Below are 20372 nucleotides of genomic sequence, written 5' to 3'. Positions count from 1 at the left end.
TTCATTTGGATGGATAATGGAAAATGAAAGGAGCACCCTTAAATAGGGTTGAAAGAATAGTTCCATGTAAACATCCCCTCTGTTTCCTCCCTTTACTTCTCCATTTGTTCTTGATGGGGTTTGTGGTACCAAAGTTGGTGCCAGACACAAATGAACCCATGGAGCAACTGAAGGTCTTGGAAGTGCTGGCCTGAAGTGGGGTCCTGTGAGTCCCTGCTTTGCATGCCAGGCTCTGCTGGTTTGAAGGCCTTGTTGGGGGAGCTGCTTCTAAACAGGAATAAAAATAGCCATTGGAGTGTTCTGATTTTAGAAAGAAAAAAAAAAAAGCATTTATTGGATTATGATTGGCTGATGACTTAGAAGCTGGAGACAGTTTTATGTTACAGAGCTTCTCACTCTGTATTCTCTCAGTTCCTGTTCCCCCCTCCCTCCCCATTTTCTTTTTCCTCTTTTCTTACTTTCTATTTTTAGGATGGCATTTCAGAGTTTCTGCTCTACTGCCACACCAGCTATTCCAGAAGAAGGTGGGAGGTAGAGCTAATGACCACTGTTAGTAATTTGCCTTTTGATTTTGTGTTCAAAGTTTATATGTTTTCAGTTTATCTGACAGTCGGTGAAAGATCTGTTTGTGCTTGAAGCCATTGATCATGCACATTTGACAAGAGAGGAGAACAGGAAGTTTAGGACTGGAGAGAGTTTAAAGTTTAAGTCAATTTTATATTTTCTCTATGTATATATTTAGTTTTTTTACTATATATGTAAAAATTAGTGTCCCATAGAATTAGTTTCAAGTGGACCATGGTATTTAATTAATCATTCTATGGAGAAAAAAAGTATTGTAACCTAATTAAAAAAATGTTAACGATCTATTACCATTGGAACAAGCCACTTGTTTTGTGTTACATATGCCCACATAAATAAAATAATGGGATAATGGTTTTCCAGTCAGCTCTAACGCTGATCAGAGTTGCTTTAAGGGCATTAAAGCAGGGAGAGGGAATTTTCAGGAATACTCTGGTAGAAGGGCCCTGCTGCTAAAAGTTGTTCCCTGAGCTGCAGCTGCCCAGAGGCTCCTGGCTCATTTGTGCCTTTGTGACTTGCATTCTCCTGTGTGTGCTTGTCTTTGTTTATTTGTTTAGGGGTTGGGGTGGTTTTTTTTTTTTTTTTTTGTTGTTTAAATATTATTTTTTTCCCTTGTGCCGTGGCTGAGAACCTTAAACAACATGGAAAGATGGTTATTGGGAGGTCAAGGAGGGGAACAGAAATGTTCTTTGTTTTGAAATCAAAGGGCGTTAGTCAGTGTGAATGTGTAAAACAATCCAGCCACAGGTTCTTGGGTTTGAAGCCTGAGTGGGGGGTGATTTTTGTTATTAGTTCAATAAGTCTCATTTTTCACCTGTGTGAGTTTGGGGCCATCATTTTTGCATGAGCAGAGCAGCTCTGAATTTACATCACTGTGAGAGAGGAACTGGGGAAGCACAGAGACGACTTGGTCACACTTTTGCTTTAAGATCACCTCTTGATTTTAAAAACTCCTATCACATTTAATTCTTAATTTTGCTTTGCAGTCCCTGTGCTACTTGGAGTTCTGAAGGATATTTTTCTAGGCCCATTTGGGGGTTGAGTGTTGTCAAAAAGTGGCCAAAAGTTGGTCCAGTGTAACTGCACATGTAACATATTGCTATAAATTAAACAACCCAGGAATTATTTTTGGAAGACAAGGATTTCAACACAGCCCATAGCTTTTCTACCAGTGATTCAACAGCTTACTTCTGTTGGTTAAAAATTGCACCTCACATCAAGCTGGATCCAGTGCCAGTTTGCAGGATATTTTTTAATTTAATTTTTATTTTTTCCAGCAAGTGAGGTTGTTACTCCAAGGTATTTAACCCTCTTTAGAATAAGCAGAAGACAAACAAGTCTTGTACTAGACAAAAGCTGATCCAGTTTGTTTTATGGCTATCAGGGACACTGAGGAGTGCTGCCTAATCTGAAGTTGGCAATTCTTTGGGAATTCAGTGTACAGCCTTGCCCATAGGATAACCTTTGTCCAGTTTAGTTTTCTGGTGTTATCTCCTGGCACAAAAGAGAGGAGGAGAGAGCCAGTCAAATGTTCAAAATTTGTCTATATTTATATCTCCTGCAGTGGTTTTCAGGCCTGAAGAAGGTGGCTGAGGAAACCATGAGCAGCGTGTGTGCTGTGCAGTGTGTGCTCTGCAGCAGCTCATGGGGGTGAAAATGCTCCTGGGGGTGTCTTTTGGGAAGTTCTAAATTAAATTTTTCCCAGGTTGTAGAAGCCAAAAAGCCACTGTGAATGTGTGCAGTGGGCTGGCAGATGCAGCTTGGTGTAGCAAGGGGCATTATCTTGGTGGAAGTTGAGATAACAATAACCCCTGCTTTTATTTGTCAATAATTTTTTATCTTTTACTTTAAACCCAAATATTTTCTTCATATGCCAATAAATGGCAGAGTGGATTTGGACCGAGCAGCCATCTCTGGCTGTGCTGCCGAGTTGTTTGGAAGCCAAATTAATCCTAACAGAAATGACAGCTCTGAATTGTCTGATTTCCACGTACTTTTACACCATCACATCTCTGCATATTATGATAGTGATACATCACTACCAGTTTTATTTCTGGTTTCCACTTCAATGAGTGTAGCTCCTGTTACCTACAAACCACCGCAGGAATGTTACTCACTGGTGAACCACTCGTCTTTGAAGAGTGTGACTGTGCTGAAGGGGTTTGTTTTCTCACATCCCACGCCAGGGACTGGCAGTTTCCTGTCACCATCGCTACCAGAGATTGTTCAATACAAGTTTGTGTCTTCAGCAGCACATCGGTTTGTCATGGTTTCATGGTGAATGAAACCTAACCACTCGCAAAAGGCCACCGCACTTGGCCATTTGGGGGCTGTGCTGAAGGTGACAAGCGCTGAAGATGCAAACTCAGATGCCTTTTGATGTCCCCTTCAAAGAAAACGCTAAATGCTGTTTATTGTGTGAGGTGAGTGGCCCGTTAGTGGCCGTGTCCTTTAATGAAGAACTTGAGCTCTCACATTATCCTTAGTCTGGCACTTTTCCCGAGTGTTGAACGCGTTCCTGTGCTGGAGCAAGGTGTTACAACAAAGTCAAACGTGGGTGCAGAACTTGCCTGGGTGTAGCAGGGATTTGGCATCGTGAGGAACGTGAGAGCCGAGTGACCCTTGTGCAATGAATAAATGAAATCCTGCTCCATCTTCTTAACGAGTCTGGCTCTGCAATTCGGCCATTCCTTGCACACAGATAAGAGAATTAATTAAACAAGAGGCAACATTACTTGGCATTTGCCTAATCGTCCACCCCGTGTGCAATAAGCTGTGATCCAGATGTGTTGGACAATGCAGATGTGAAATGCTATAACTTTATGGCACTCTTAATTTATTGAAAATCAGCTGCAGCTCCTCAGGTTTTGTCAGAGATGAGAATATTTCAGAACGTGGACGTGCAAATGTCAATGACAGGAATTGTGCCTGGAGTGTACTGAAAACACACTCCTTAAAATGTTTTTCCTTTAATTTACATCAAAAGAATCTAGTCTAATTTTAACATATTGTTGCCATCGGGTGGTAGTGTCCATATGCAGCTCTACTCAATGTAGCACTGCTTTCTTTGTCCTTTTGCTGTCACTGAAGCCACTCATGAAATTGTTTCAGCTAAAACCTCTTATTCCCTGGAATTTGGGCTCTTCCTCTGCAATACATAAAGTGATAGATCAGCACCTAATAAAAGTGGGATTATCTCTGAGCTGGAAATAAGTAGTAAGAGCCTACTGTGGAAATGACAGGGCTTACTTGTCATTACAGATTTAATAATAATACTTGCAGTAACTCCAGCAAGGTGAGGGTCTACAGGGGGCTTTGTCACAAACTGCTTTTTACTCCTTGCAAACTCTTTAGACTTTGGCTGTTCAAACTGTTCCGATGCTCTCACTGCAGTCATGCAAATATCACAAGCTGTTCAGCTTGTTCATTTATTCTCTTGGAAAGGCAGAGAGGAAAAACAGCCTGGACTTGCACCCTGGAGGGAGCTGTGCAAAGCCAGGCTAAGGATTCTGGGGGGGAGCTGCTGAGTTTTCTGTTCTTTTGTTGATGATACTTTGCTTTCTGTCATGTCTTAGCAAATAATGAATAACAGCGATGGTGTGCTGCGAGACATGAAATCTGGAAGTGTTTATTCCAATGTGTGTGAAGCAGAGTCATCACCAGAGCCAAGTTTCTCACGGGCTGGTCTGGTTTGTGCCTGGGGCAGGAGTTTACAGCTATCTTGGTAATAAAGGCTCAGGGCCTCTGGTATTTCTGCTTCCCAGGTTCCCTGTGCCTTGCAATTCCTGTCCCTTCTGGGATCAACACCTGTCTCCAATTTCCAGCACTAACAAAGGACTCTGCTCTAGAAAACCCTCTGCTGTTTGTGTGTGGAGCACTTTGCTTTTACAGTCCAGGGCTAGAGGGACACCACAAAAGCAGATAAAAGCCAAGTGAAGCCGTTGCTGTAGTAGGACTAAAACAAACTTTAAAAATCGTGAGGTTTTTCCTTCCTTCCCTTCGTGGTTTATTTTTGTCTTTCGTTTTTCTCTGGGGGAGGGAGGTGTGTGGTGAAGATTTATCTCTAAACACGAACACTGAAATTTTGTTGGGGATGTTGCACTCTGTTGTTCTGGGATTGTTTTATCACCTTCCTCACCTTAAGAACCCCTTTTTTAAAATTAAGATTTCCACAAATTCAGTCCTGCAAACCTTCCCATGGCCACTCCTGTGGCCATGGAGAGCTGGAGGTTGCTCCTTTGCCTTGTGCAGCCTTAGGATGAGTAATAATGGTCCCAGCACATTCACACGTGCTCCAAACCCTGCATGTTGTGAAGAATTTTGCCAGATTGAACCTCCTGTAAGTCAGTGGAGCTGATCACATGTCTGAGTTTTACCATGTAATTCCCTTCCTGAGGTCTGCAGCTGCTTGTGCAGGGCTGTTGTCACATCCATGTGTTTCTGAGAGGTGCTTTCCCTGCAGTCATATTGCTTCAATTTTATTTTTCACTCTTCATAGCAGATCTGTTTAACAGCAGGGTTGCTGCTTCTTTGGACTCTAAAAGCATTTTGGACAGGATTGCTCCTAAAGTGATTTTTCAGCTTGTGACTGAAGTCTGCTTACTAAATATCTATTTACTACTTTTCTTTGGGTTTTAAAGAAAGTGGAACATCAGATAATCAATTTAACTCCTTGTTTCCAGTAATCACATCTCTCTGGGCCAGCAAATGTAAAACAAAAGGAGGCATTCTGGGACTGAGTGAGGATGTGGCTTCATGTTACAGCGCTGATTTAGCCCAGTGGTGGAACACCATTAAAAGGCATAATCCCATTTTTGGCTGTCTCTGAGTTTGCTGCAGTTCTGAGTCTCTTTTTATCTTTATGGCAACAAGACCACCCTAATATGTTGTAAATGTGGCATTTTTAAATCAGAGTTTGTGGGTAGAGTTTTGACCTCTATTGAAATTAGTAACCTGGACAAGTGTGTCTTTCAGAACATGCATCCTGTCTTTAAATAAAGACAGAGATTCCACTCTGTTATTTTTTTTTAGCAGCTAATAATCTCCTTACATTAAAAAAAAAATACCATATTTCAACTGTAATTGGCCAATTGTGTCATCTTACAGCATTACTTCATTTTACCTCTCTTGGCCAGACTGACAAATCCTGCATTATTCCCTTTTTCTCCCCAGTAAACATACTTCTTACCCTGCTGGGATTCAGACCTCACTCATCATTGTCTTAATAGAAACAATGGATTGAAACTCTCATATCTTTTGTTTTAAGATGTTTTCTTTTGCCCTAAACTGTTTTTATGGGTTTATTTTTACCAAGCTGTACACAGCTCATTGCTTTACAGAAGTCTAAAAGCGTAATCAACCAAATTTCTCCTCTAACAAGGGAATTAAAGTAAATTTGAGAAGATTTTAAAGCTAGATTGCACCTTAATTCTGTGGGGGACTTATCTTTTTCACTGGAAAGAAAATTTAACCCTGTGCCTGCCTGTAGAAGTCTCCCACCAAATGATGTCAAATCAGGTGATGGTAAATTTTGTCTCATGATGGTTTTTTAAAATATTTTGGGTTGTGTGCCCTTGTAGCTTGTGCTCCTTCAAAGGACTTTTCTGAACCCAGCTCCAGGAGGGTAAAGGCACCTGAGAATTCATATCCTTATTGCTGATTTAGTCTAAATCAAAGCCTGGGATTTCTTTCCCTCATGTTGGAGAGGGATGGGATGTGGGAACAGCCCAGACACGACTGAGGTTTCCTTCTCCCCACCTGGAGAAGCCCTGTGATTATTTGTGGCATTTCTGATTCTGCCTAGAAATAGTTTTGGAGAGTAAGAGCTATTGAAGGAAGGTGGGCAGATTGTCCAGAGAAGTTTCGTTAAATAACTTCTCGCCCCTGAGGAGCAGAGCAGTTCGGGGTGATGAACCAGCTCACCTGTGCTATGGGTAGGAGCAGCAGCCAAGCAAGTCAGAGTTGGGATTTGAGTGTGATTCCCACAATTTTAGGAAAAATAGAAATATAACATCATCTATCTTCTTTCTTACTTTCTTATCTTTGTTGTTATTTAAGATCTAGTAAGATTTTACAATTTCAGGAGGGGTGTGGGAAAGACAGATATTACCAATCCTTCAAATATTTCTTTTATGGGTAAATTCAGGACAAAACATTGTCTTGTTTCAATCTACACTTAGCATTTCTGCCCTGAGGGAAGAGCAGGGCTTGCTTGGACAAGCTGCAATGAATGTGAAATAACTGTTTGGGAGCAGCTCGTGCTTTTAACTTAATAAATATACATTGTGGTAATGTTTGAGGAGACCTCGAACAACCAGGATTATAATTATTTGAAATACGCTTTACAAGTGCTTAGCAAAGCAAAGCAGTTTGGAGTCTCAGTGAGGAGCACACGCTCTGAGGAGATGCAAGGAATTTTCCTTCATCCCTTGTGGTTTAAGGCAGCAGAAGACATCTGACTGTCCTTTGGCATCCAGCAGTGGCTGGGAGGTGTTGCAGTAGCACTGGAAAACGTATTTAAATACATCTACAGATGGCAGAATGATCCTTAGGTGGAGTCCAGAGTTGCTGAACACCAGCTGAGCAGTAAATTCTGCTGAACTAAGATTGGTACTTTGAGCTTCTTGTGCCTGGAATGCTGCAGTTCCAGGGAATAATCAGAAATATTCCTTTTGACTGATTGATAAACTGATGCCCCTGGAAAGCTTAAAGGTCTATGAGCAGAAGGATGAGTTATTTAGAATTTACCTGAGTGGCTCTGAGGTCCAAAAGAAGCTCCCTGTGCCTGTTATTTCAGGGCTCCACTGTTGTGAGTTTAGATAAAAAGGGCTTTGAGGTGGTTGCCATTCTGTGGAATCTTTTATTTACTTTATTCTTTCGTTTAATCTAGTGCAGAATGAACTCTTGACACTTCTGAGGCATTAAAGCAGGCAAGATTATAAACTGTTGTGGTGTAAATTGTCAAAAGGTGATTAATGCTGGAAGCTGTTTATTTACTTCGATTGTGTGGACAGTGGCCAACACAGAGCTGCATTGTTCATTGTGATGCAAACCCTGGAGGCAAAGCTCGGGGCAATTTTGTTTCTGTTCAGGGTTTCTGGGACAGAAATGGGTGTGCAGCTGTAGTGTTGCACAGGCAGAGAAAGTTGGCAGGTTTGGAAAGCTCAGCCCTGGATTTTCAGGCTGCCTGGATGCTCTCACAGTGGGAATTGACTCCACAAAAATAATGGGAGCTGAGATGCCTCTCCAGGGTCAGGCTTGTTCCCCGTGTGCTGTTTGTGTGTGTGCAATGACATTAACGGAACTTTCTGGACTTACCACAACCTGTAGCTTTGACCAGGCACAAAGAAATGTAGAAAACCTTCAAGCTCTGCCCCACTTTTTTGGGGGGGGATGAATCTGGGGAAACCTGGAAGCTGTTTAAAATGGCAAAGTGATTAATTTCCACTTCATTTCTTCAGCTGGAGTCAATAGTTGGACAAGAGCTGCACCCTGGGAACCAAGCATTTAAATGCAAGCTGAGAAGAAAGGAGATTGCTCACATACCTTTTGGCTTGCTCCTGCTCAGAATAGCTCATACAAATGGAAATTGGTGTCCAGCTTGCCCTAACTGGACCTGAAGTGGGCCCTGTTCTTTCTCTCAGGGTGGAGGGACTGTCACAGCCTGTCCCTAAGTAAACCTGATGTGCATTTAATTCTCTTCATTTCCCTGGGGGAATTTTAGGGTTGGCTCGTTCCTATTTGGGGTTCCTCGGTCAGAAATCACATCCAGGGTGCAATACATGGACAGGGAAGCACTCCAGCATTTTCTGCACCTCCGGATTTCCTGGGTGCTGATACACAGCAGTCAGTGGTGCCTCCAGCTTTTTGTGGGAGCACATTCCCATTTTCCTCGCTGTTCCTCCCCTGTGCAGCACATGAGCCGCTTCCTTTTGGCAGCAGGAGGGACGATGTGGTTTAAAAGCAGCTCTGCCATCGCATTCCAGGGTGAAACTCCTCCAGCTCCCAGCTGCCCTCTTTCCCAGCCACTCTTCACATCTAAGCAGGGGATGGGATGAACCGTGGGACAAACAGCCCATTCCCAGCCACCATCTTTCCCAGGGAAAGTGTGCCCGAGGCCGCATGAAAGGGAAGGAGGGAGGTGGGATGGGGCCACTTGGCTCCCAGAGGAGCAGCCTGGGGTGAGCAGGACAATGCAGGAGTTCACTTCCTCCTCCAGAAAATGGCCAAGCTCATCCTGTGCTCCAGCAAAATTTATGGCATACTCGGATGTACAGGGTTGTTTTTTTTTTTTTGGGTTTTAAAAAGAAGGATCAGCTTGCAAAACTGTTAGATGTTGATGCCAGATGTATTTGGATGTGGTTTGCTTTGTTCTTAAACAATAGAGATTTTTAAAGAAAGAGGAATATTCCTTGTGCCCATATGTCCCATTGTTTTCCACCATGGGTATAATCCTGGCTACAGGGCTCAGCATTATCATGCTGATTCTGCTGGGAGTGACTCATACAGTTGGATATTTGTCATCCAGTTTGCGGGATCTTTGATCTCTGCCCTTCTTTTCTGATCAAATCTGGGATGTGCATCCTGTGCTGGAGTTGGGAGGCAGTTCTGAAGGAGGAAATTCCAGCACTAAGAGGTGCTGGGACTAAGTGTAAGCAATTAGTTCTGTTGCAGTTTTTTGTGGGGCTGTGTTTTACCAGCAGGGATTTCAAAGGGAAATAACATGCAGATTAAAAAAAAAACTCTAATGGCAGACTAACAGCATGAATTTAAAAAATAATTTTCAGAATACTCTGTAAGGAACAAAGAAATCATCCTGGTGACACTTGCTTTTAATGTAAGCTAAGTATCTCCTTCTTCCATGAGGGTACATAAAATGTACTTTGGAAACAATAGGAAGCTATCAGGAACTCATGCACCTGAGGATCATTTAGCATTTTTTTCTTGCTTGGAATTCTCAGGTCTTCATTAATTTACCTAAAATATCAGTTAATCTTTGATTTCTCCCTGAAATTCAGGGCCAATAGCTGAAGGTACTGCAACGTGATTTCCTGGCTGTGTGACCCAGACTAGGAGTGATGAAACCATGATTGGATTAAATGTTTTCCTTTCATGTTTGGGGGGGGACACGTATAAAATTTGTGTCTTTGAGTACTGGTTAGAGGTCCTGGGCTGGTGGCTGTGTCACAAAGGGCTGAATAGCAGATGGCATCTATGGAAGTGTAAATTAGCAGCAGCTGACAGTTCTGGAGAGCCATTGATTGTGCTGGGCCCTTTCTGGGGGTAAAGTGCTAGATACTAAATAAATACAGAACAGAACTTCTTGGAATCTTTCCCTCAGTTAACCCATCCCCAGTTCTTTCTTCTGCCCATTTACACTTTCTCTGGGTGTTCTTTTATTCACCAAAATAACTTGTTGTGTAAGACCTGGGTTCTGATTTATGGACAAAAATTACTAGGCTTTACAATAGCCAAAATTTGCATTTTTGTATTTTTTGTCGTTTTTTCCTGGACTCTTCACATTCAGGCACTCAGAGGTGAGGGGAGGAAGGAGAGAGGCCCTGACGTTCCCATCGGAAGTGCCTGGAGGGATTTTGGTTCTCTCCAGCAATTTTTTGCTGACTTGGAAGCGGTGGTGACAGGTTTTGTAAAAAGTAATATCCGGTGCCTTTGGCCAAGTGAGTCCTGAATGTGATTCAAGGTTTTTCGGGGAAATAGCAGATTTAGCAATACAGGATTATCATATTGGCTCAGCACCTTGGGTACCTGCTGCCGTGTGAGGCATCACAGGAGCTTCCAGGCCTTCCCGGAAAGATCTTGGCAAAGGTGGCAGCAAAAGAAAATCAACTTTCTGGGCCTTGATACAGCACCAGCATAAGATGTTTGTTTACTTTTTACACCAAAAAAATGTATTAATTTTTACCTAGTATTAGTCAATTACTCAGAATAGCAATCACATTTTTAAATGTCTTTAGTGTTGGATTTATTTGCTCTTTTTTTTTGCTTCAAAGAATTAAAAAAAAACCCCAGTTGAGGCATAATATGAATGGAGTAGAGCAGCAACCCCAAAGCATTTGGTGCTTTCCCCAGCCTAATAAATAATTAAATGGATATGCAGAGTGTTGTACAGCAGTGTTTGAATGGTGGTGTTTTACTCCATCCATGACTACTCCCTAGCATGGAAATGTTACATTAACACTGGATAAAAGGAGAATACAGGACTTAAAGTCAAGAGTGATATCAGGTTTGCTGGTAAAGATCTTCAAATCCAGCTGCTGATGCAAATCTGGAAATGACTTTTGTGTGCAGCAAAACTCAGGTTTTTCAGCCCTGGAAGTGTGGAGGGAAGGTGTTGTATGGAAAATCAGCATTTTCAGGTCCCTTTTCAGCCCTGGAAGTGTGGAGGGAAGGTGTTGTGTGGAAAATCAGCATTTCCAGGTCTCTGGTGTGAGGCTTTGGTTCCCACCCCACAGGCTGGGCTCTCCTGGCTGGAGCAAGTGGAAGTTGAGAATTGACTCAGCTTCATGGTAGGTAAAGAAGTGATTTCAAACACAAGCAATTTATCTGCATATTGTTGAGGATTTATTTGTGGCTGGATTTCATCGTTTGGAAATATTTGTGGTTTTACTCTGAGGGGAGTTCCAGGGGGGGGAACTGCCCCAAATTGCTTCTGCAGCTGCCAGAGGCTCCCTGAGCCTTCGCTGCTCTCCAGCCAGAGCTGCCACTGGTTTTTCCAGGCTTTTTGTCCCATTTTAGCCCGGAGCAGCTGCGTGTGCTGTCCCTGGAGCCTGTCCTGCACTGCAAGGGGGCCTGGGGGCGATGGGCAGAGCAGGGAGAATCGGGATGGAAGAGCCGCAGAGCTGGGACAGATCCCGGATCCCAAACCGGCCTCTCCAGGGTCCCTCTGGGAACAGGGATGGGGAACAAATCCCTGAGTGAAGCAATCGGCTCTGGGTGCCTCTGGTCCTTGTTGGTGCCAGGGTTGGCTTTCCTGCCCGGGTCACTGGCCATGAGTGGCATCATCCTTGGCATCAGTTTGGAGCTGGATCACCCAGCAGCTGCAGCCGAGAGCTCTTTTTATATTCAGTCTTTCAGGGTCTTGTTCCTTTATACTTGATTGCTTAGATGCACACATTTATACAAATATTTACCTTTTTAAAAAAAATCTTGAGAGTTTTCCCCATTTTTTGTTATTTTTTTGATTAAGAAAAAGACACCAGGAGCATCTTGAAGGTGAACTCTGAAGCGTGACCCAAGCTGCCGCTGCAGCATCAATTCTGCACTATGGGAAGGTCTCTCCCAAGCTTTAGGAGCAGCAAGAATTCAGGATTCATTCTGGATTCAAAGAGGCTCCTGTTATTCAGCGCTCAGGAATGCAGAGCCTTGCTCCAGCCGGGGTGTGGGCGGCTGTTTGGTTTGCGGTTCTTGCTGGGGGGTGGGTGATTTTTAAAAGCACTTGCTGAATTTGCATTTGGGTGAATAATGGCTACTTTATACACAAATGATAAATGTTAGTCACAGCCGAGCAAAAGAAGTTTCTTGTGTTGGTCATGGATTTGGCATATCAAAAAAGGGAGAGGGGAAAGGGAAAAGAGAGAGCAAGCCCAGGGTTTCAGTGCTTCAGAAGCTGCAAATTAAACAGAGCTGCATTTATGTTATGTGACATCTCTAAGCCTTTGGCTCTCTCGACTTAATGCCAGATATCTAATTTGGAAATATTTATTGTAACTGGCATATCTTTTAGAAGCCTGTCATCACGGAAAAACTGTCAATCAAACTGTCCTTGCTAACTTGGTTCTGTTAAATGACTTTTTTTTTCAGTGCTTTAGAGTCAGATGAATTTCTGCTTTCCTATGGCACATAGTGGCTGCTACAGAAAAGCTTCTAGGATCTTAACTGGATTTATGTGCTGGGTTATTTTTGGTTTGGTGGTTTTTGTTTTTTTGGGTTTTTTTCAAACTGGAATCAAATATTCTGCGAAATCGGATGCTTGAAGCTGTATTCCTAGAGTATTAAAAGTATCTCTGACAGAACACCTTGATATTTATTTTTTTCCCCCAGGTGCTGAGGGCTCACCAGCCTCTCTCAGACTCATGCTCTACTAACCTGATTTTTTCAGGTTACTTTAGTGCATTAATATGCAATGAGGATAGAGTTCTACATGAAAAAACAAAGAGCAGGTTAGGCATAGAACTTATTTGAGAATGGAATTCTATTTTCCAGCTGACTTTGGTTTTCAAACACTTTATTTACTTACTGTTGATTTGCTGTTATTGCTGCTTTAAAAAAGCAAAGCTCAGTGCTCCATGCCTGGCTGAGGTTAATCCCAGAGCCTGGGTCACTGAGATACTTCCTCTGCATCCAGTATTTTTTGCTCTCCTGCTGTTCCCAGCCAGGTGCCCAGAATTCCCAGCTGTAACACCTGCCTTAACTTGGTTTTAGATCCCAAAAGAAGCACCCCAGAGTGTAGAATCCAATAACAGGCTTTGCCTTTGTGGAAACAAAAAATACAAAATCCAAACTACATCATCAGTGCAGCAGCTGCCAGAAGGGCACAAAGAGGTTGAGGGGGGTAGAGATGATGTTGATTTGAAACAGATCCTTGCAAATCTTTGCTGGTCTGGTTGGTTCCTCTCTGCCCCAACAGTGAGACTTGTTTAAAACTGGCCTTGGCTTTGCTTATTTTAAATGATGTGTCAAATACCGAGCCTCAGATCCAGAGGGAACCAATTCAGGACACTCTGGATGAGGCTGAACACTGACTCCTTGCCCTGCTAAACATCCTGGCAAAAGTGGATTAGAAAAATCCCAGTTCCACTGAAGGGAAAAGAATTCTTCCTCTTGATTTCCGTGCAGCAACTGCAGAGGGTCACTGAAGCAAGTTTTTAATTAATTTTTTTGGTGGTGGTGGGGGAGGAATTCACAAATATTTCCCTGGTTTGTGAGAGATGAAAAGGGGCCTGCCTATCGCTTTTAACGTCAGCGATGTTAATAATGCAAAGCCACAAAAAGGAAATTAAACTTTAAAAACCATGTTAAAATAACACCGAGAATTTGACTGTAGCCCACAGAGGCAAGAAAGTTCAAAGGGAAGAGTGAACTTTTTCTGAGGGTGAACTTTTTCTGACCCTGACGTGCTTAGGAATTGCAACACAGTTTCTATGCAATATTTTCCAATTTTTAGAGAGGCTTTAGCGGAGCAGGAAGAGAAAGGTTACTGGCACCCTGTCTAGAACTGAAGTTGTGCCCTGTATAGTTTGTACAATTCTGGGAAAAAATACTTCAAAATCATCAATTTTATGCATCCAAGCACTCCAAATAGTTTTATATGTGCCTATTTAAATGATGCCTATTAGAAAAGTAAAAATACCCTTAAGCTCACAGGTTTTCTGTTTGCTTTTTCCCCCAGAGAAAGTATATGAGCAAAATAATCTTCCTTCTGGAAGTTAATACTCTGTTGTTCCTCTAAACTTTTAGACTTTTAAGCTTTAAATGACTTCATTTGTTAAATGTTTCTTATTGAACACTATTAAACTTCTCTGCTGTATCTTTGTGGCTGGTGATTTGATGGTTTTTGTTCCTATTCTTCTTGTGCTATCTTGGTTTTTGTGTACATATATGTGGGGGCAGGTTTTTCAGTGGGTTTTTTTGCTAGTTTGGAGTTTCATTACAGATGTTGGTGTGTTTTGGCCCTGCACTTGAAATACTGTCAAGAAATGTAGCACTTAACAAGCCGGGAAATTCTTGAGTTAATGAGTGTTGCCTTTCTCACAGGTGCTACAGCTCTTTCAGACTTGGCTTCAGGAGTTTTTAATCAGAGCTTTGAGTGCTTGTGTCCAGATGAGTGCCAGCTGCCTTCTTCCCAGCACTGGTGGAGGCTGTGGAAGGGGAGATGAACTCCATCCCATCACAGTTTTACCCCGGTGTGATGAGATGAGGCTGTTTGCACCCACCAGAGGTGATCCCCTCTGATGTGTTCACCTTTGGGGCTGAAGCTCCATGCTGGGAATCTATTTCCTTTGTTTTGGCAAAAACCTCACCTTCCCTGTCACTCCTGCAGGTTACAGAGCTTTTTTAAGCTGAAAGATCCCTTCTGCTTTTGGTGTCTGCTGTCCCTTCCAGTGGTGTTTTGGTTTAACCAGAATTGATGGGGGGGTTCCTCACTAATGCTCTTCAAATTATTAAAAGTCTTCCAGGTAAATCCTTCTCAGAAGAGGCTGTGCCTGCAGCCTGGTGTGCTTGGCTGACCAGAAAACCTCAAACCCCAGGGCAGCCCAGAAGGTGCAGAGGTGTTTGTGGCCTGGGCTGGAATTTGCACATGAGTAACTCAGGGTGTAAAAGTGAAGCTGCTCCAGACCCCTGAGGTCGGGGCTGGGTGGTTTGGAGTCACTGACTCAGAGAGGAGGGAAGTCCCCAGGACATCCCCAGGTGGAGAGAGCCTGGACAGACTCAGCTTTTACCAGCCTGGTGCCTTGGGTGGGGAATGTGCCCAGGAGGGTGGAAAGGATGTTGGGGAGAGTTCTCCCCTTGTCGTCCTGCTCTGACCTTGGCTCTGCAGATCCGTGAACTCCTCGGTTTCAGTGGTGCCACTCAGAGGTTGTCCAGGCCCTGTGGTTTTCACTCTGGGTGTGCTTCACGTGTGTTTTCCTGACTCCTTGGAGGGAAAATTGCACTGTGTGTCAGCAGAGAGGGAAGGGGTTTTTTTTGGTGAAGTGTGAAGCTGCAACGTGGGCACTTCAATTTGGTTTTGTGTTTACTTTCTTGGAGAAGCTCCAGTGAAGCTCTTCTCTGAGTAACCCTGGAGGCCTCCTGCACAGCCTGAGCACATGGAATTCCCACAACAGACACTCCAAAAGAATTTTTTTTTGAAATAGCAGCCAATTAATAAGAGACTGCTGCTGTAAAGACTCACTCCGTACTCATTCAAAATGTATTCCGTTCTGCCAAACCACATGGAATAGATGGGACAGAGATATGAACATTTGCAAGGGAGGAGTCACTATTTCATTTTCCCAGTGACCTGTGAGAGAGAGGGTGACTGGTCAAGGGCAATCTACAGAATTCACTACTGGAGCAACATGGGAATGACGTGGAAGCCCTGGAGTGCGAGAAGATTTTTTTTTATGATTATTTTTAAGTTATAGTAGGTAAATCTATACACAGACATAACTGGCCTGATCCAGAGCCTGTGTGCATTTCCCAAACTCCTCCTGAGCTTTGGATCAAATCCTAAGTCTGCAGAGAGGAACAAGGGATCTGTTTTTCGGGATTGTGTCTGCCCTGGACTCTGGCTGATGCAGCAGGGGTGGCTGTGCTGTGAAAAGGATGTCAGGATTGCACATTTGGTCTAAACACACTTCTCCAAGGTTTTAGGCAGGAGAGTTGTAACAACCAGGGGAAAAAAAATTAGAAATGTCTATTTTATAATAGAATACATGTAAGAAATGTTCATCTTAACTGCTGGAAGTTATGAAGAATTTCCTGTCTTGTCACTGTGAGATATTAGATAAATTTATAAGATAAATTATTTCTTGTTGCAGTTGGTTTCTCAAACCACACACATGTGACAGGAGAGAACTGGGGGAGTTGCACTTCCTTCTTGCTATCCTCCAGGTCTGTGAGTGTCCCTGTGCCTCAGTTTCCTTGCTTTGAAATGGAGCAAATCATTCCTTGGTGCACTGAGACAAGTGAGTGAAAGTGTATCTGAAACAGATGTGTCTGCTGAAATGGGGCCAGAGAATTGCATAATTACATTATGATAAAATTCTATTTTTCAGGTTATTGTGGACATTAAGTTGTGTAATGGTGCAAGGAGGGAAGATTTAATGCTCTTGAAAACGTTGTGTAGAATTTCAGTGTGGTGAGCAATGTTTCTTTTTGGGGATAGAGCAGGGTGCAGAGGCTTCATTGCAGCATCCCTGTGGCATGGCAGGGAGCAAACTGGAGAGAAAACTCACCTAAAACCCAAACTGGTTCCTGGAGTGGCTCAGGTAGGATTGATCTTGTGAAAAATCCTTGCTAATAATGGGTTGGGATGTGCCAGCAGGGGTGTTAGCAGTTGGAAAAGCATTGGATACCTTGCAGGTTGCTTGAGGATGATCAAGCAGGATTACTTAAACTTCACTTTTTAAAAATATATATCCTTAGTGATATATATTATTATTATTATACTGCAGCAACAGTAGGGCTTCTGGCAAAAAAAGGATCACAAGAAACACACTTTAATTCAATTAAATGGGGGGAGAGGAGAGTTCCAAAGCTCTGCATGGGATTTTTGCCAGTTTGAAACCCAGCCCTGTGCTCCCCTGGCCACCAGCAAATAACAGCGCCCAAATGTTCAGTGGAGCTGGGTGGTGGTTAAGAGTGAAAGGCCTTGGTTGCATAAACAGAACCAAAACACAAGGAACAATTGGTAGGGGAAAGAACAAGGAGAAAAAAAAAAGTCTTCCTAAATCATTTTAATCACTAACACCCCACATGAAGGAGAGCTTGTTCTTTGGGAATGTGGTCCTACAAGGAGTGGTGAGTACATGCAGCCCACAATTTTGACAAGGTCAAACCATCAATTTTTCACAAGGCTTGTTCTCTATTTGTTGTTTTGGGGGCTTGGGTTTGGTTTTTTGGCAAAGCAGGTTGCTTTTACTTTGTGACTTTTGGGTATCATGCCTGGAAATGTGCATTTTTTTCATCAATGGAGAACATAACACTTTGATATTTTTGGGATTGTGCCACCCATAAGGGCCATTTAATTAAGAGTTGGACTCAGTGGTCCTTGTGGGTTCCTTCCAGCTTGGAATATTCTGTAACTGCTGCCTGCTGAGCCATTAGTACCAGTTAAACTCATGGTGACACTGACCTTCATTTTATCACCCTTCATACCCAGTCATCAAGATTTCATTGTAATCTATCACGAAATGCCATTTAAAAAGCAATTGGTGCTGTAAACAAAACAAAGCAAGCCCAGCAGTGGTTCTTTAGAAGTGTGTTCTGTTTCTGCGTCTTCATGGAAGCTTTTCCAGGGAAGGAATGTTTCATATCTCATGGAGAAATAAAGAGAATTGTGAAGAAAAGTAGGGAGAGTGGGATCCTTTCACACCCTCTCAGTGCCAGGGAAGCTGAGCTCTCCTTCCCAACGTGCAGCTCTCAAGGCACCTCAGATTTATCATCTCCAAAACTCCTTGCCCAGAAGCTGCAGCCCCAGCACTGAGATTTGTCCTTTCTGGGCCGTTTTATCGCCGCTCTAAAAAGAGCCCATTGTGCCTCTCGCCTTCCTGTCTCTGCTCCTTTGTGCCTTTTTCCTGTTCCAGATGTTGGACCACAGGGCTCCTCTGGAACTCGATGCTCCCTCGGGGTTTAGTTGCTTTTTTGGGGACAAATTGTGACAAGTGGCACAGGAAGGCTGAGCCTCCCTCCCAGCATGGCCCTCCCTTGGTTACCCACACGGTCCCTCAGCTTCTGCTTTGCACTTAAAAACCTGATTTATTCTCCCAAAATTATCATTATCAGCTTCTTGAGAAATATTTCACTCTTTGTGAGCGGAGTCTTCCAGAGCCTGTTGCCTTTTGTGCTGTTGGTAGAAGCCAAACCAGTGATTCCATGGGATTTTTTTCCAGTGTGGCAGTGAATGTTCTGTTTTATGGAACGTGGTTAGTGCTGGGTCCTGGAAGGTGGATCCTGGACAGCCACACTGCTAAAATAAACACAGTGCTGAAGGAAATCAGCTTGTGATTAATTAGCAGCGCAGAGAATGAAGTTGGATAAGTGTTCAGATGTTTGAATTGGAAGTTCTTTATGTAACTTTACAGCCTTGGATGCACTAGCATTTTTTGCAAATCCTAAAGAACCATTAAAAAAAAGTATTTTAAAAGCTCTTTTGAAGGCAGCTTTCTGTATTAAACCAATTGAACTGAGGACTAGTGATGTCATTTCCCACAAACTTGCTGCAAAACTCTCCTATAAAAACCTAATGTTCGGAAAGCCACAGCAAAATGAGAGCAGCAAATCCATGTGCCCAAGGACTAATAATGCCATCTGAGTTGGAGTAACAGCACTCTTGCACCACCACTGGAAAGAACCCAGGTGGTTTTTCCCTGAGGAGGTGTTTGAAAGCCCCCCATCCTCCTTGAAGCCTCTTTTTGCACTGCTGACACTTCCCAGCACGGGTGTCTTGGGGATTGCTGTGATCCTGACAGCAGAAAACAGCCTTTTAAAACAAAATGTTCCATCGAGAGCGAGCTGGCAGCACCGTTGTGTGCTTTCTTTGAAATGTCTGCTGATTTAAAGGGAGGCATTTCTGATCTCTGCTGAGTTTTGGGCTGCTTTGGTGTATTTTTGGGGCTTCCCTTAGCAGCCAGTAGCAAATGTTTAGGAAAAGAGTGTAAGAATAAAGCAAATGCACAATTATACTTCCTCTGGTATAGCCTCACAGATCCTACCAGACTAGCTAGGGCCTACCTGAGGGAGGGATTTAATCCATATTTTTGTATTTAATAGCTCTGATGGCTTTTTTTTTATCTAAAAACTTATTCATCATAACACTTTTCTCAGCTTATACTTTTTGTCTCCACCACACCCTATGGCGAGGAGTCGCACATCTTAATCATTGACTGTGAAAAATACTTCCCAACTCCTTTAAGCCAGCTTTCTCTAGCTTTTGCATAGAGAAAATAATGGTATTCTGCTCACCTTTCTTTGCTGTTTTTGATTATTTATAGGTGTGTTACATCTGTTTTGTTTCTGTTCTTGGGGTTTTTTAAGGTTCTCCTCAGCCATGCAGGGGCTCAATGTGCATTAATATCAGCCAGCAATGCCATTCTGGAGTTTTGGGCATATGGAAAGTCCTGGGATTTTTACTGTTCAAAAAGGAATATCTGTGTGAAAGGAATCAAGTTTGAGAAATATGCATCACTAAATTTGCCCAGCCGTGTTGTAAACATTCTGTGTAAAGTCTAAGACGTTTAATGTTGTGACAAAGCAGAGCAAAATAATCTTAGAGAAGAAATGCACTGAATCCTTCCCTGTACCAAGCTCCACTCCTTTCTTCCCCAAAATATCCACCAGGCTGTTTTTAGAGTGCTGTGATAGGAGAACCTGGTGCATTTTGTGCTGTGCTGAATTTTGGGCAGAGCACTCTGGAATTTCACTGGTGGAGAACAAACCCAGCAGGGCTTGGGCAGTTTGGGCCAGGATTGCTTCAGGAGGTGGACAATCAAATTAAACGTGTTGAAACAAGAGAATAAATGCCCTGCTGGGGGTTTGGGCAATGCCCAGAGGCTCCCACAGAGCTCAAAGTCTCTTTCCCCCTTTCCTTGTGCAATGATTTCCACCAGCAGGGCAGAAATCTCTGGATCCTCAGCCCCGGAGGAAACATCAGGAGCCTTTTGGATAAGGAAAAAACAGGAGGCTGCTGGCTGGGAAATCCTTTCTAGAGCAAAGCAGGCTGGAGTGGTGTTAACTCTGTGTCACTGGGTCCTTCACACAGGCTGGTACACAAGTTCATCCTTTATTTTTAGGGAAAATACATTTGGAGTTACCTTTTCCATTCAGTGAAAACTTTGGCTTTAAGTTTTTTCAACTGCTCCAAGAAAGAAAATGAAATGTTGACTTTAAGCACCTCAGTTAAATACTCCCAAGCTGTGAAAGTGCACATTTAATAGGGGAAAGTTCTGGTTTTAATGCAGTAGTTTGCATTTATAAGAAAGATAAACCCAGTCTGAAGTAACATTTCTCTGAGCCTTTTTTTGGTAGAATTTGATCAGTGGTTTAAGTTCCAGGAACACTTCAAAGCAGGC

General features: G+C 43.0%; 1 protein-coding gene across 1 annotated transcript in view; it reads left to right on the top strand.

Moving 5' to 3' along the window:
- The window catches only part of SMAD3 (SMAD family member 3), a 66882-nt gene that overhangs the window by 11613 nt on the left and 34897 nt on the right, over positions 1-20372 (top strand). The gene's annotated exons all lie outside the window — the stretch shown is intronic.

The sequence above is a fragment of the Pseudopodoces humilis genome, chromosome 16 (genome assembly GCF_049639895.1).
Source record: "Pseudopodoces humilis isolate 2021_Gansu_Grassland_sample_001 chromosome 16, ASM4963989v1, whole genome shotgun sequence".
In the NCBI taxonomy this organism is placed as follows: Eukaryota; Metazoa; Chordata; class Aves; order Passeriformes; family Paridae; genus Pseudopodoces; species Pseudopodoces humilis.
This window is presented reverse-complemented; position numbering and strand designations above follow the sequence as displayed.